Source organism: Callorhinus ursinus, unplaced genomic scaffold, assembly GCF_003265705.2.
Source record: "Callorhinus ursinus isolate GAN/ISIS: 27379988/994484 unplaced genomic scaffold, GSC_fseal_2.0 scaffold1, whole genome shotgun sequence".
NCBI classification, from domain to species: domain Eukaryota; kingdom Metazoa; phylum Chordata; class Mammalia; order Carnivora; family Otariidae; genus Callorhinus; species Callorhinus ursinus.
This window is the reverse complement of record NW_027397063.1, coordinates 48304124-48316023: the sequence shown is the minus strand read 5'-3', so window position 1 is coordinate 48316023 and position 11900 is coordinate 48304124.

Below are 11900 nucleotides of genomic sequence, written 5' to 3'. Positions count from 1 at the left end.
AGCACTTGGTTTCCATTGAAAAAACAAATCACTTTCCATTTAATCAGATTATATAATTTAATTAAATAACAATTATAATAATGAATAGAACTGACATAAGTTTAGGAAAAACACAACTTACTCTTGGTGATGAGTCCCTTTGATTTTAAGCCAAATATTGAACATTGAAAAAGCAGCAGTACTTAGGTGAATTTGAGAGAAGACCCTTAGGCTCAAGCATTCTGTATGCAGAGGGAACTAGTCAATGTGCTTTGTAGAAAGAATGGTGAGTGCTGGTTAATCCAGAAAACCAGTTAAGAAGAGACCAGTAAGGGCAGCAGCTGATGTGCAGCCAAATTATTCCCCAGCAAAGCTGTAACCGACGTGAATGTCCCATTATATGATAGGAGAATCTCCGTTTCCCTGCCTTTGACAGCAGTCGATAGTGGTATAAAACCTGTATATCAAACTAGATTATATAGAAATAATCTATGTTGATAGTAGAAAGTTCCATCTTGGTGATTACGAATAAGACTGAATTTTCTTTTTCATCATTTTGCTTATTGATCATATTTCTTTTTTGTTTACAATCTTGATGTATACTTTTTTACATAGCAGCTTGATCGCTGACTGACCTTTATTTCAAGGTTTCTAGACTGCGAACTGCCTCCATTATCTTATCTGGTAGCAATTGTTCTATTAACTGCTGTCTTACTAATCTGGGACAGAACTATTGCCTCTTTCTCCCCAATCAATCTCCGTCTGGTGACTCCCCGTGGGAACATTATGAGGGTCTTTGATTAAAGAGCCAGATACAGAAAGAGAGGGATCATTCACCAACAGAAGGGGGATTCAGCATGGGGATTAGAAATATGTCTAGAAAAGCCTGCTACCTGTACGCTCTGACACCTCCACCCCCAGCCTCTCTAACTAACATCATTCCTACCGCTCCCCATTTTGCTGGCTTTTGTACTGTTCTTGGGACACGCTGAGTTTGTTCCCGCACCGGGCCTTTCTGTCTGTGGCATGCTCTGCCAGAAATAGTGTTTCTCCTGGTTAATCTGCATGGTTCACTCCCTTACCTCCTCCAAGTCTTTGCTCAAGGGCCACCTTCACACTGGAGTCTATGTTGACAACCTGCTTACAATTGTAACTTACCACCCCCACCACTTTCTAACTCCTCAATTACTTTTTTCTCCCTACATGTAACATCTACAACTTTCCTTATTCCATTTCATGTACTTATTTATCACATATGTTGTTTACTTCTGACTACCATTACCAGAACGAAAACCCCACTCTTTGGATAGACGTCTTTGTCCATTTTGTGTTCTGATATATTCCAACTTCCCAGGACAGTGCCTGGCGTGTTCTAAGCATTCAATGAAAATTTGTTAAATGAGGGGCACCTGCGTGGCTCAGCTGGCTGAGCATCCGAGTCATTTTTGGCTCAGGTCATAACCTCAGGATTGTGAAACTGAAATCTGCGTTGGACTCCATGCTGGGCATGGAGCCTGCTTAAGATTCTCTCTCTCTCTCTCTCTCTCTCTCTCCCTCTGTCCCTTTCTCTCCCTCTCTAAAAATATGTGTTAAATGAATGAATGAATTTTACAAAAAAGGTCTTCAGATATGCAAAGGAGAGATGCAGGAAAGAGAAGTTCCTACTAGTGTACTCTATCTGGGAAAATATAAGTGCAATTTTAATCAGAGCCTTTTGAAGATATTGCTGCTCTCTTTGTTGACCATCCCATAGGAGTGACTTTGGATCTTCAAACCACATAGGTCCATCCTTTGTAACTCCTTCAGATGGTCTGGTTTGCCCATGTAAGCCTATGGTGGTGTTATGCAGAAAACCACTCCATAACTCAAAGCTCTCTAGATTAGAGATTCCCACACTCCAGTGCCAAACCATAACAGTTTTCACTGGAACTTCTCTCAGCTGATTCTTGAATGCTCAGTACTGGGTGAGTCAGCTCAGGATGTTATAACAAAATGCTGCAGACTATGTAGTTTAAACAACAGACATTTATTTCTAACAGTTCTGGGCTAGGAAATCTAAGATCAAGGTGCTGGCAAGGTCGGTTTCATTCTGATGCTTCTTCTCTCGGTTTGTAGGTGGTTGCCATCTTGTTGTGCATTGATAGGACCTCTTCTTTGGGTGCTTGTAGTCGGGGGGCAAGCCCTCTGATATCTCTTTTTATAAGGATGCTTAATCCCATCGTGAGAGCCCTACCTTTATGACCTCATCTAACCCTAATTACTTCCCAAAGGACCCATTTTTCAATACTATCCCACTGAGACTAGAGCCATACTAACCACACGAATAATCCAGATAGTCTTCAAAAGCCTATCTTTTCTTCAACTTAAACTTCAGAGAACTGAAGCTGCAGGTCAGCTAAGGCGACTGAACCTCAAAGAGCAACAAGTCCCTCCGAGGAGGGACAAGACACACACACGCTTCCACGGTTAGCAGAGCCTGGGAGGAAGGGGTGGTTTTTATGTAAGCAGGTGGGAAGAAATCTCGAAAATGTCAACAAATTCCTGTGGGCCAAATGTGGGCTAGGATATCACTTTAGAATAACTGAGAGCCCAATTCACAAGGGAAGTTCACAGGGATTTCCAAACTCTTTTCCATGGGCTTACCCTGGATGCTCACAAGAAAGACTGGTCGGGGCAGAAGACCAGAGAGCCAGCTGCTCTTGCGGCCTAAGCGATCAGGAGAGGTCTGCTTGCCACGGGGATAGAGGCAGGAATAGGGAAAAGGCCCAGCCCCAAGGCCCAGGGGCACAGACTCTGCCTGATCCTGGCCCTGCACTGGGAGAATCAGAAACCACCTCCAGTGCCTAGACAGGAGCCTAGCATCACATAATAAGCGACAGTAGTCTACTGCTGACAGAGAGGCAAGGAAGAGCTTGGAGAGAAATGCCCTCAGAGGCACAGGCACGCAGGGACTGATGAACACTGAGCGGGGAAGAGGAACACTGAGGAAAGCCACCCCTGCAGGCCTCACATGACGCACAAACCCAGTGCTAGAAGAAGATGAGGATGTGTGCCCTGAGATAATGTAACAATAAAGTTCAAACGGGGCTTTCAGAAGAGTTGAGATCTTTTTAATCTTTCCTGCCTTACGCCTGGCTCAAAACTTCAAATCTCAAAGGAATGAGTGTTTGAGGGGCGCCTGGGTGGCTCAGCTGGTTAAGTGTCTGCCTTTGGCTCAGGTCGTGATCCCAGGGTGCTGGGATCGAGTCCCGAGTTGGGCTCCCGGCTCAGCGGGGAGTCTGCTTCTCCCTCTGTCCCCTGCTTGTGCGCACTCTCTCTCTCTCTGACAAATTACATAAAATCTTTATTAAAAAAAAAAAAAGAATGAGTGTCTGAGATTTTGGGTGGCTCCACTCTCGGCAGCCAGGGAGCAGTGGGTGGCCCAAGTGGTGGCAAGGCAACTAGGAGGTGTAGGGCAGGAGCAATTAAGTTATCGTTCTGCTGCCCGCATTTCTTTGGTCCTTAGTTTTACCATAAACTGTGATGTTCTATAATTCAAAATCGGACCTTGTGAGCGGTTATTTGTTCTGCCCATGTGAAGGGAAGAATCTGATTTGGGGAGTCCCGTGCCTGCTCCTATTCCTTGCTGTGGTCGCGGTTTGGTTTTGTACCCACCTCTTGGTCCCTGCCCCAGTATTCAGGCTAGTGCAGCCGGACTAAGTGGCCATGGCCAGGATGAATTATAGGGAAATTCATTTGTCATTGTTTCCAGTAGAATAATTTTTAAAAAATATTACACACTGGAAAACATGTACAGGCAATTTGCCTTTATGAAATTTCTGCTAAAAAAATCAATATAACATCAATGATGTTAAATGTTAAGGTTACTTTTTAAAAACAATATTTCCCTTAGATTCTCCAACACATTCTCTAGCAATTCTTCCATGAATTCTGTAAACGTTCACAAGAGGCTATAGAAAGTGGAAGAGAATTCACTTTTCAAGGTAAAATTTACTTCTCAGAAGGCCCTCTACTTTATATTCTGCATGTGAACATAATTGCATAGTTAGGAAACACAGACTCAAATATGTTGATTACAATATAATTTCTATCGCTTCATATATGAATTGCCCAAGATTTTAACTTCATATTTAAATACAACACATATTCAAAAGAGAAAAAAAAGTAACATTTAATCATACTGTTCTCAGAATTTCAACTGATAATATGTTGATGAATCAAACTTGGAATTCAAGATTACCTAGAAAGTGTACAGACGCACTTTTTCTTAAAAAAGCAACAACCACCTCAAACAACTGTTTTCTTCTTAAATGATGAGTTAAAAGAAACTGACAATTTGGTTTGTTTATAAATTATAACATAGGCCTGTAATAGGAAAAGCAGAAAAAAATGCCTTAATCTCATCTCAATTCCCTTCATATGCCAGAGGAGCTGGAGAAAAGATGACATAAAGCAAGTTCTAACATTTCTTTTGTTTGTAGGTGATGATGGTCCTCAAAATAAAGGCAGTTGCTACCTATATTAGAGCTTTGGTGTACGGAGCTGATGACATATCAGTTTTCCAGAGAACAGTCAGAAGGATAAAAGAAATAAAGAAAAGCTCATGCCATTGCTTCTCTCCGTCTTCCTATCTTCAGACATAAGCTTTCACAAGACAAAAGTTGGTGGCATTATACATTCTTTTTCATATCCTCCTCAGGGTGAGAATGGTCTTTCTTATGTCATTTTTGTTTTTTCAAGATAGTCCTGGATCTTCTTTTTAAGGTATTTTAATTTGTAGAAGAATGTAGCAGGCACTTGGATCAGTTTGCTAGGGCTCACACAGTAGTTTAGAGCTAGCCCTTGTGACAAAGATGGTTTGCTTCAAGACTTAGTTTGTTATATACTCTCTGAATTAGTAGAACTTCAATTTTATTCCAGTATAATTTGGACATCCAGCAAATTCTGTTTGCAATTTTTCTTAGGGTTTTTTTTTTTTTTGCATTTTTATCATGCTTTTTTAATTCTGAGCACGAGTTATATATGTTCATTATCTAAAATCCAAATATTACAGAAATACATCTCCTATAAGCTTCCCCAAAGACATTAGTTTAGACCAATGGACCTTTCATTATGTAGCTTAAAACAGTTTAATGATAGTCTGTGTTACGGAGAAAGAGAATACTTTAGAAAATTAGAATGTAGTTAGGTTTCTCAGAAATTACCACAAGATATGTGGACTTAAAGTTTCATGTATCTCTTCTGATCCTTCTTAGGTCTCGTTCTGAGTCTATTCTCTCCTTATGAATTATGATATCACCATTTTCAATGCAACATAAAAAAATAGCTCCAAGTTCAGTTCAAAGATCTAACAATACTGTCAGTAGTTGTCCCGAAGAAACTCATTTTGTTTGAATTTAGATTTAGATTTTGGATCATTAAAAATATCTTTAGTTTGCCTTCCAAATGATGACCAAAAATATAGACTAAAAAGAAGACAACAGAATTGAAAAAGTTTGGCTTAATATCATTCGTTTAAGATTGACTAAAGGTTAGTTAAATAATGTTTAACTAATAAGTAGTTAAACATTTAGTATTTAGTATTGGAAGACAATTTAGTAGTTTTATTATGCTGCTTATGTACAGTACACCTTACCTATCTGGAATTTAGTTAACCAGCAAACTCATCTCCTAAGAACATAGCTTGAAACCAAAACAAAAACCAAAACAGATCACATGAACAAAAGCTCTTGTTCCTCATGTGTAGAAGGACTCCCAGATCCTCCCTCAAAACCAATTGCTCTTATGTAGCACATAATTTTATTAAGTTTTATATAGCCTATAGTTTTAATAAGCTTGGCTATCAGGTTTACGACCATCTTCAAGGTTAGAAGAATCACACTAGGAGAGGGGGGAGTTGTTTCTCCATTCAAGGACAGTGGCTATTGTGAGAAGAATTATGTGCTTGAAGACAAAGGGAAAAGAATAAAACAAACCCATAAATAATAGAAAAATTTCAGTTGAGATTTGGAAAGACAGCTCCTTAAGTGGTCTATTTTGTGCCCCAAGAATCACAAAAACCTCCTTCACACATCCAAAGTCTTTAAAGAACAATTCATCAACCTAATTAACCAATTCTTTGCTCTTCTTTGAGGGTTAAACGTCTCTTCCGAGCTCTCTCAGGGGTAAGTACTATGGTCCTACTCTAGTCTCCTGTAGGTTAGAAGTGGATTGTCCACATTTTTGACCCTCTAATCTCCTTCTAACCAGCACCACCACTCCTTCACATTCCTTCTCACTTAGAGCCCAGGCTATCTGGCTGTTAGTATGATATGGTAGAAAGGACACTAACTTTTGAGTCAAACAGATAAAGTTCTGAATCCAGCCCGCCATTCACAAATTCTATAACCTGGGATGAATTGCTTAACTTCTGTGCATTTCAGTTTAATCATCTGTAAATGAGGATGAGGTCTTACTACCATAGGGGTATTGTGAAAATTGAATATGAAGATGCAGGCCTAACTATGCACAGTATATAATAAGGATCCATTATGCCATTATAAACCAGTTACCCTCACTCTCCTCTGGTAATCTTCAACTGCTAAATTTCTGATTATTCCAGAATCACGGAAATCTTTGGCACCTGGCTCACTGGCTTCTGTTCTTTCTCAGTGCTTAAAATCATCCGTTCAGTATTGCTACCCAATTATTACTTTACTACTTTTTAGCAGCCCATTGTCAGGAGCTGACTTGTGCCTTGGTGTTGGATCTGTCTCACTATTTCCCAGATCTGTTCTACATCTGAGATCTTAAATTCCGAGGTATGTTCTTTTGGTTACTGTCTTCTTTTCCTCCACTTTTTCTGTATTTCCTTTCACAAATATAGTCCAATAACTCTAGTCAAATAATTGCTTAATTGTCTTCCAATATATAAAGTCCACTTTCTTACTTTTTTCTCCTGTCCAGCCTACATCTGTTGACCCAAGATTTCAAACATTCATGCACTACTCTCTTCTCTCTTGCCCTTGTCCTTCTAAAGTACCCCTCTAAAAATTCCTTTTCTGTGTACAATCTAACTTTTCTGTTCATACAAATCCTTTATCAGATATATCTGTTGCAAATATTTCCTCTCAATCTATGTTTTGCTTAATCATTTTCTTAAATAGTGTCTTTTCAATGAATAGAAGTTTTTAATTGTGAAGTCCAGTTACCAAAATTTCTTGTATGGCTAGTACTTTCTATGTCCTGAGAAGTCTTTGCCTACTCCATAGTCATGAAGAATTTCTCATGTATTTTCACTGGAAGTCTGGCGTTTATATTGTGGTTAAAAAAAATCATCTCCAATTATTCCAATTGTGTATTGTGAGAAGTAGGGGAAAAGGTCCATTTATTTTTTTCATATACTTATCCAGATTTTTTGGTACCACCTGTTGAAAGACTTTTCTGCCCTCACTGAATTGTTCTGGCACCTTTATGGAAAGCAATTGCTCAAATGTGTGTATTTCTTTATGGATGCTCTATTCTGTGGTATTAATTTATTTGCCTTTCTTTATGCCAACACTACTGTTAAAAAACACATCTCTGTGGATTTTTGCAAATCTCTGCATGTCTTGTGAGCAGAGGTACTGATGGCCTTTGTTCTGGATTATTTTTTCAAAGATATTTATATAGCAAATAGTCTTGAAAATCAGAGATAGTGTCTCCCTCCAGAATAAAAGGCAGGCTCGTTTATTGTCTACTCTAATAAATATAGTAAAGATAATGTCTCCCTCCTAGGCAAATGTCAGGCAGGTTCACTGCCTAACATAAAAATATTTGGGTTCCCTAAATTCAGGATTCCTCTCCTGTATTGTGCTCTACTGTGTGTTCAGTTATCATCTGACGCTTTTTGTGTCATCCTGTGGGAACTGCTGCTCAGTGAATTGGCACTAATGCTGATAATCTGGCTGTAACTGTTGCCGTGAGTAATAAGGTCCTTTATCTCTGATCCTGGAGTGTTATGTGCTCTGCCAGCATCCTTGAAAAGTGAGACAGGCCACCGATCCAGCTTATGCTCTGTCTTGGTGAACTTTCCATGTGTATTTGTAAAGAATGTATATTCTCCCTTTGTCGGATGTAATGTTTTATAAAATCAATTAGTTTAAGGAGGTAACTACTATTCAAATCTTCCCTATACTTATCGTCTTTCCATCTAGTTGTTCTATCAATGACTTAGGGAGAAATTTTAGAATCTAACACTCTATTCATGCTTTTAGTTTTTGCTTTGCGTATTTTGAAACTCTCTTCATAGGTGCATACACATTAATGACTGTTATGTCTTTTTAGTAAATTGATTTATTTTTAAACTATGAAATGTCCATCTATACCTGTGGTAATATTTCTTATCTTGATGTCTATTTTGTCTGCTAATTCCATAGCCACTTAAACTAAAAATCTCCAATGGCTCCTAATAGCCTTCACAATAAATGTCAAACTCTTAATCTTGACATTCAAAATTCTTTATTATCAATGGTCTATGTCTGCCTCTCCATCATTAAATATCTTGCAGTTCTGTAACCTGCACTGAGTATAGTGCCAAACCAAATTTCTTTAAGTTACTAAAATTTCCTATGCTCTTCCCTCTACTCTAGCTGGTTAACTTCTCTTTATCTTTAGAAATCTCCTGTTTGGAAAAAACTTATTCCCATCCCTTCTCCCAAAGCACACATCCTGGCTTTGAATTAGGCACTCCATTTCTGAGCTCCTACAATACCTTGTGGTTATCTATAGCATAGTTACTATAAAGTTGTTCTATAATTTTTAATTCTTTTGTCTATCTCTCACACCATAGTATAAGTTCATCAAGAAAAGGAACTTTCCTTTCATGGAGGTGCTCAATAAATGCTATTGAAAGAATGAATTGAGCATGATCCATTAGCTGTTCACGGAGAGGATCATGAATCATTAAAAATATTTTAAATTATAGTTCATATGATCCATTAAGAAGGCATGAAAGTACATAATAGGGCTTAAAAATGCTTCTGTTCAAAATACTTAACATTTTTAACATGATGTACATATCCTCAGAAATGCAGAAAACTTGTTATTTAGAATAACATAAGTCATGAAGATTGGCTATGATTTATTGTTTGTTCTATATTTTTAATAACAGTGAAGGCAGCCATTTTTTTTAATATACAGAGAATAAAAGGGGACAAGATAACCTATCAGGCAAAATTACAAAACACTGTCTAGATTTCTCCTGAAGAGGTCTGTCAAAATTTCTCTTCACCTAAATGCATCTCCTTCAAGAAAGGTAGGTTCCTGACTTTTTGACCAGAGACTAGCAAGTCCTGACCCATTAACTGCTACTTCTGTTGTATAAGTTAATAATAGTCTCCATTTATTATTTGCCATGGTTTTGTGCCTTTACTTATAACAACAAATGAAGAAGTGAAGCAATTTGCCTCAGGTAAAACAGCTTAGAGGTAGTAGACCAGTATTTAATCTCGGGCCTGTGTGCCTAAGCCTGAAAGTAAATACTCTGGAGTACTAGAACCCTTTCTGTTTTCACCCTGTGGACTGTAGTTAACCTAGACACTAGCCCACTTTTGGTGATAACCATGGATCATACACACAGAACTTAGAGTGAGTGTTGTTGCTAGCTGTTTTTGAACAAAGCCTTCTTACTGGCGAATAAAATCTCCCTATATATTTCAGGTTTTCTATCTGTAACATTTTATTGATAATCATTCCTTATGGGAAGAGTAAAAATTCTTTGTAATAAAAGTAATGTCTGGCATTTGTAAGATACTATAAGGCATTTAGAATAAAAACAAATGTCTCATAAACTCCTTTGAGCTGCTTGAAGAAATGTGTAATATTAAGGCAAATTATTAGTGGTTGAAATGTATTTCCCACAAATCCCACCAGTTGTTTTAAACGCAATCTCACAGTAACAGTTTGTTCAGCCAAGATTAACATAAGCCAGTATACACATTTGTAGAAAAATTCAACCCAATTACTTTGAGAACACTGACATATTTTAGATTAAAATGCCAAAACCTCGATTTTCTTAATAATTAGTTTCAAAAATGACATTTTTTAGAGAAAAACTGTCCTTAAAAACACCTCCATGCACTTATGTTACATCTATTATACCAGATATTGAGTTGCATAAATGGGCAAAAATAAGAAAAGCAACTCATCTCAATAGATACAGTTCATGTTTTTTTCTAGTTGACATATGAGGCAAGTTGCCTTAAAGGTCATTAGCCACGTGTTCTGCAGATAAATCTCACAACTGTTGCTGTTTAACTTGGCAGGGCTGCAAAATATTAGAAATCTGTGATTGAAATCCTGGAAGTTTTTGCAAAGTCCTAAAACTTAAAAAATTGAACCCGTGGCAAAGATTGTTCATGTTTTTACTGTGTAAAATCAAACAATAGCACCTCCTGGCTTTCCTACCTCCTCAAATACAGCTACGAGCATCCCTTTCTTGGCTCAGGGAAACATATCTATCCATATATACCAATTCAATGGGTTTATGGGATTTTTATTGGGACTTTGGGAGAATGGGGAGAAAGCCATCAGAAATATACCTATTACATTATTTTGTAGTCGGAAGATTAAGGAAAAAAATAAGAGACTATAAAGCTGAGTGAGTGTTAACAGAACATTTCAGTATGAATACTAGGCAGGGACTAGCTAAAATTATTATAATTTCAGATGCTGTCTGCATGGAAAATTTAAACTACACTATACAGCAAATCAAGAAGAGCATTTCAGGAGTTATGTATGCTGATGAGTAGAAGAAGGAAATTTAGGAATAGATCAATAGAGCAAATAGACTTTAACCATCAATATGAAACTTGTACTGGAACTTGGAGTTCTTATTCCATCATGACGTGGTACAATCTTTCAGACATGTAGTTCTTGAGTTCTCTCTGCCTGGGACATAATCTCCCTTTTTCTTAAATACCCAGAAGAAGAGTACTCTGTTGATCAAGATCAAGGTCACATATAACTCAATCCTTCATCTAAGTGACCATATTATTTCTTGTCTATACCATTAATTTTTACTGCCCTGTGGCTATTCCTGAATTATTACCACAAAATGCAATTGAATTCTTAAAGTTTTCAGGGCAGAAACTAAATCCTTTGCCACTTGATATACTCCCATATGACTAGTATTGTATGTGCACTTTAAAATTCACAGAAACCTGTCAGGTAAACATGGCTGATTGAACAAATGCGTTCATCTCTCTTCTCTCTCCCAAATTTCCAGCCAAATTATAGGAAGGAATAAAAAAGTTACTGATTTATACAATACGGGATAATGGGAGAGAAGACAGCAGTGGATTAGAAAGATAAAAATTGGGGAAATGTAGCATGTGGATGGAAGAAACACTTAATAGTGTAGGGGAGGATGAACCTTAAAAGCAAGCAGAGGGAGGTAACAAAGTGCAAACCTATTCATTTGTCAAACTGTGGAAAGGCTCGCGCATTAGAAGTAACAGTTAATCACAGGGAGAGGTATTATGGTCTGAATATCTGTGTCCCCACTCCCCATATTCATCTACTGAAATCCTAACCCTCAAGGTCATGGTATTAGGAGATAGGGCTTTGGGGAAGTCATCAGGTCATGAGGGTGAAACCCTAATGAATAGGATTAGTGCCCTTATGAAAAAGGCCCTAGACAGCTCCCATGTCTCTTCTGCCATGTGAGGATATGAGAAGTCTACAGCCTGCAATCTGGAAGAGGGCTCTCACCAGATTCCAACTATGCTGGTACCCTGCCTCCAGAACTCATGCTGGTACCCGGCTTCCACAACTATGAGCAATGCATTTCTGCTGTTTATAAGCCACCCAGTCTATGGTATTTTGTTATATAACCTGAATGATGAGGGGTAAGATAGAGACTAAAAATGAATGATTGGTTTAAGATACGAATTAGGATTAGA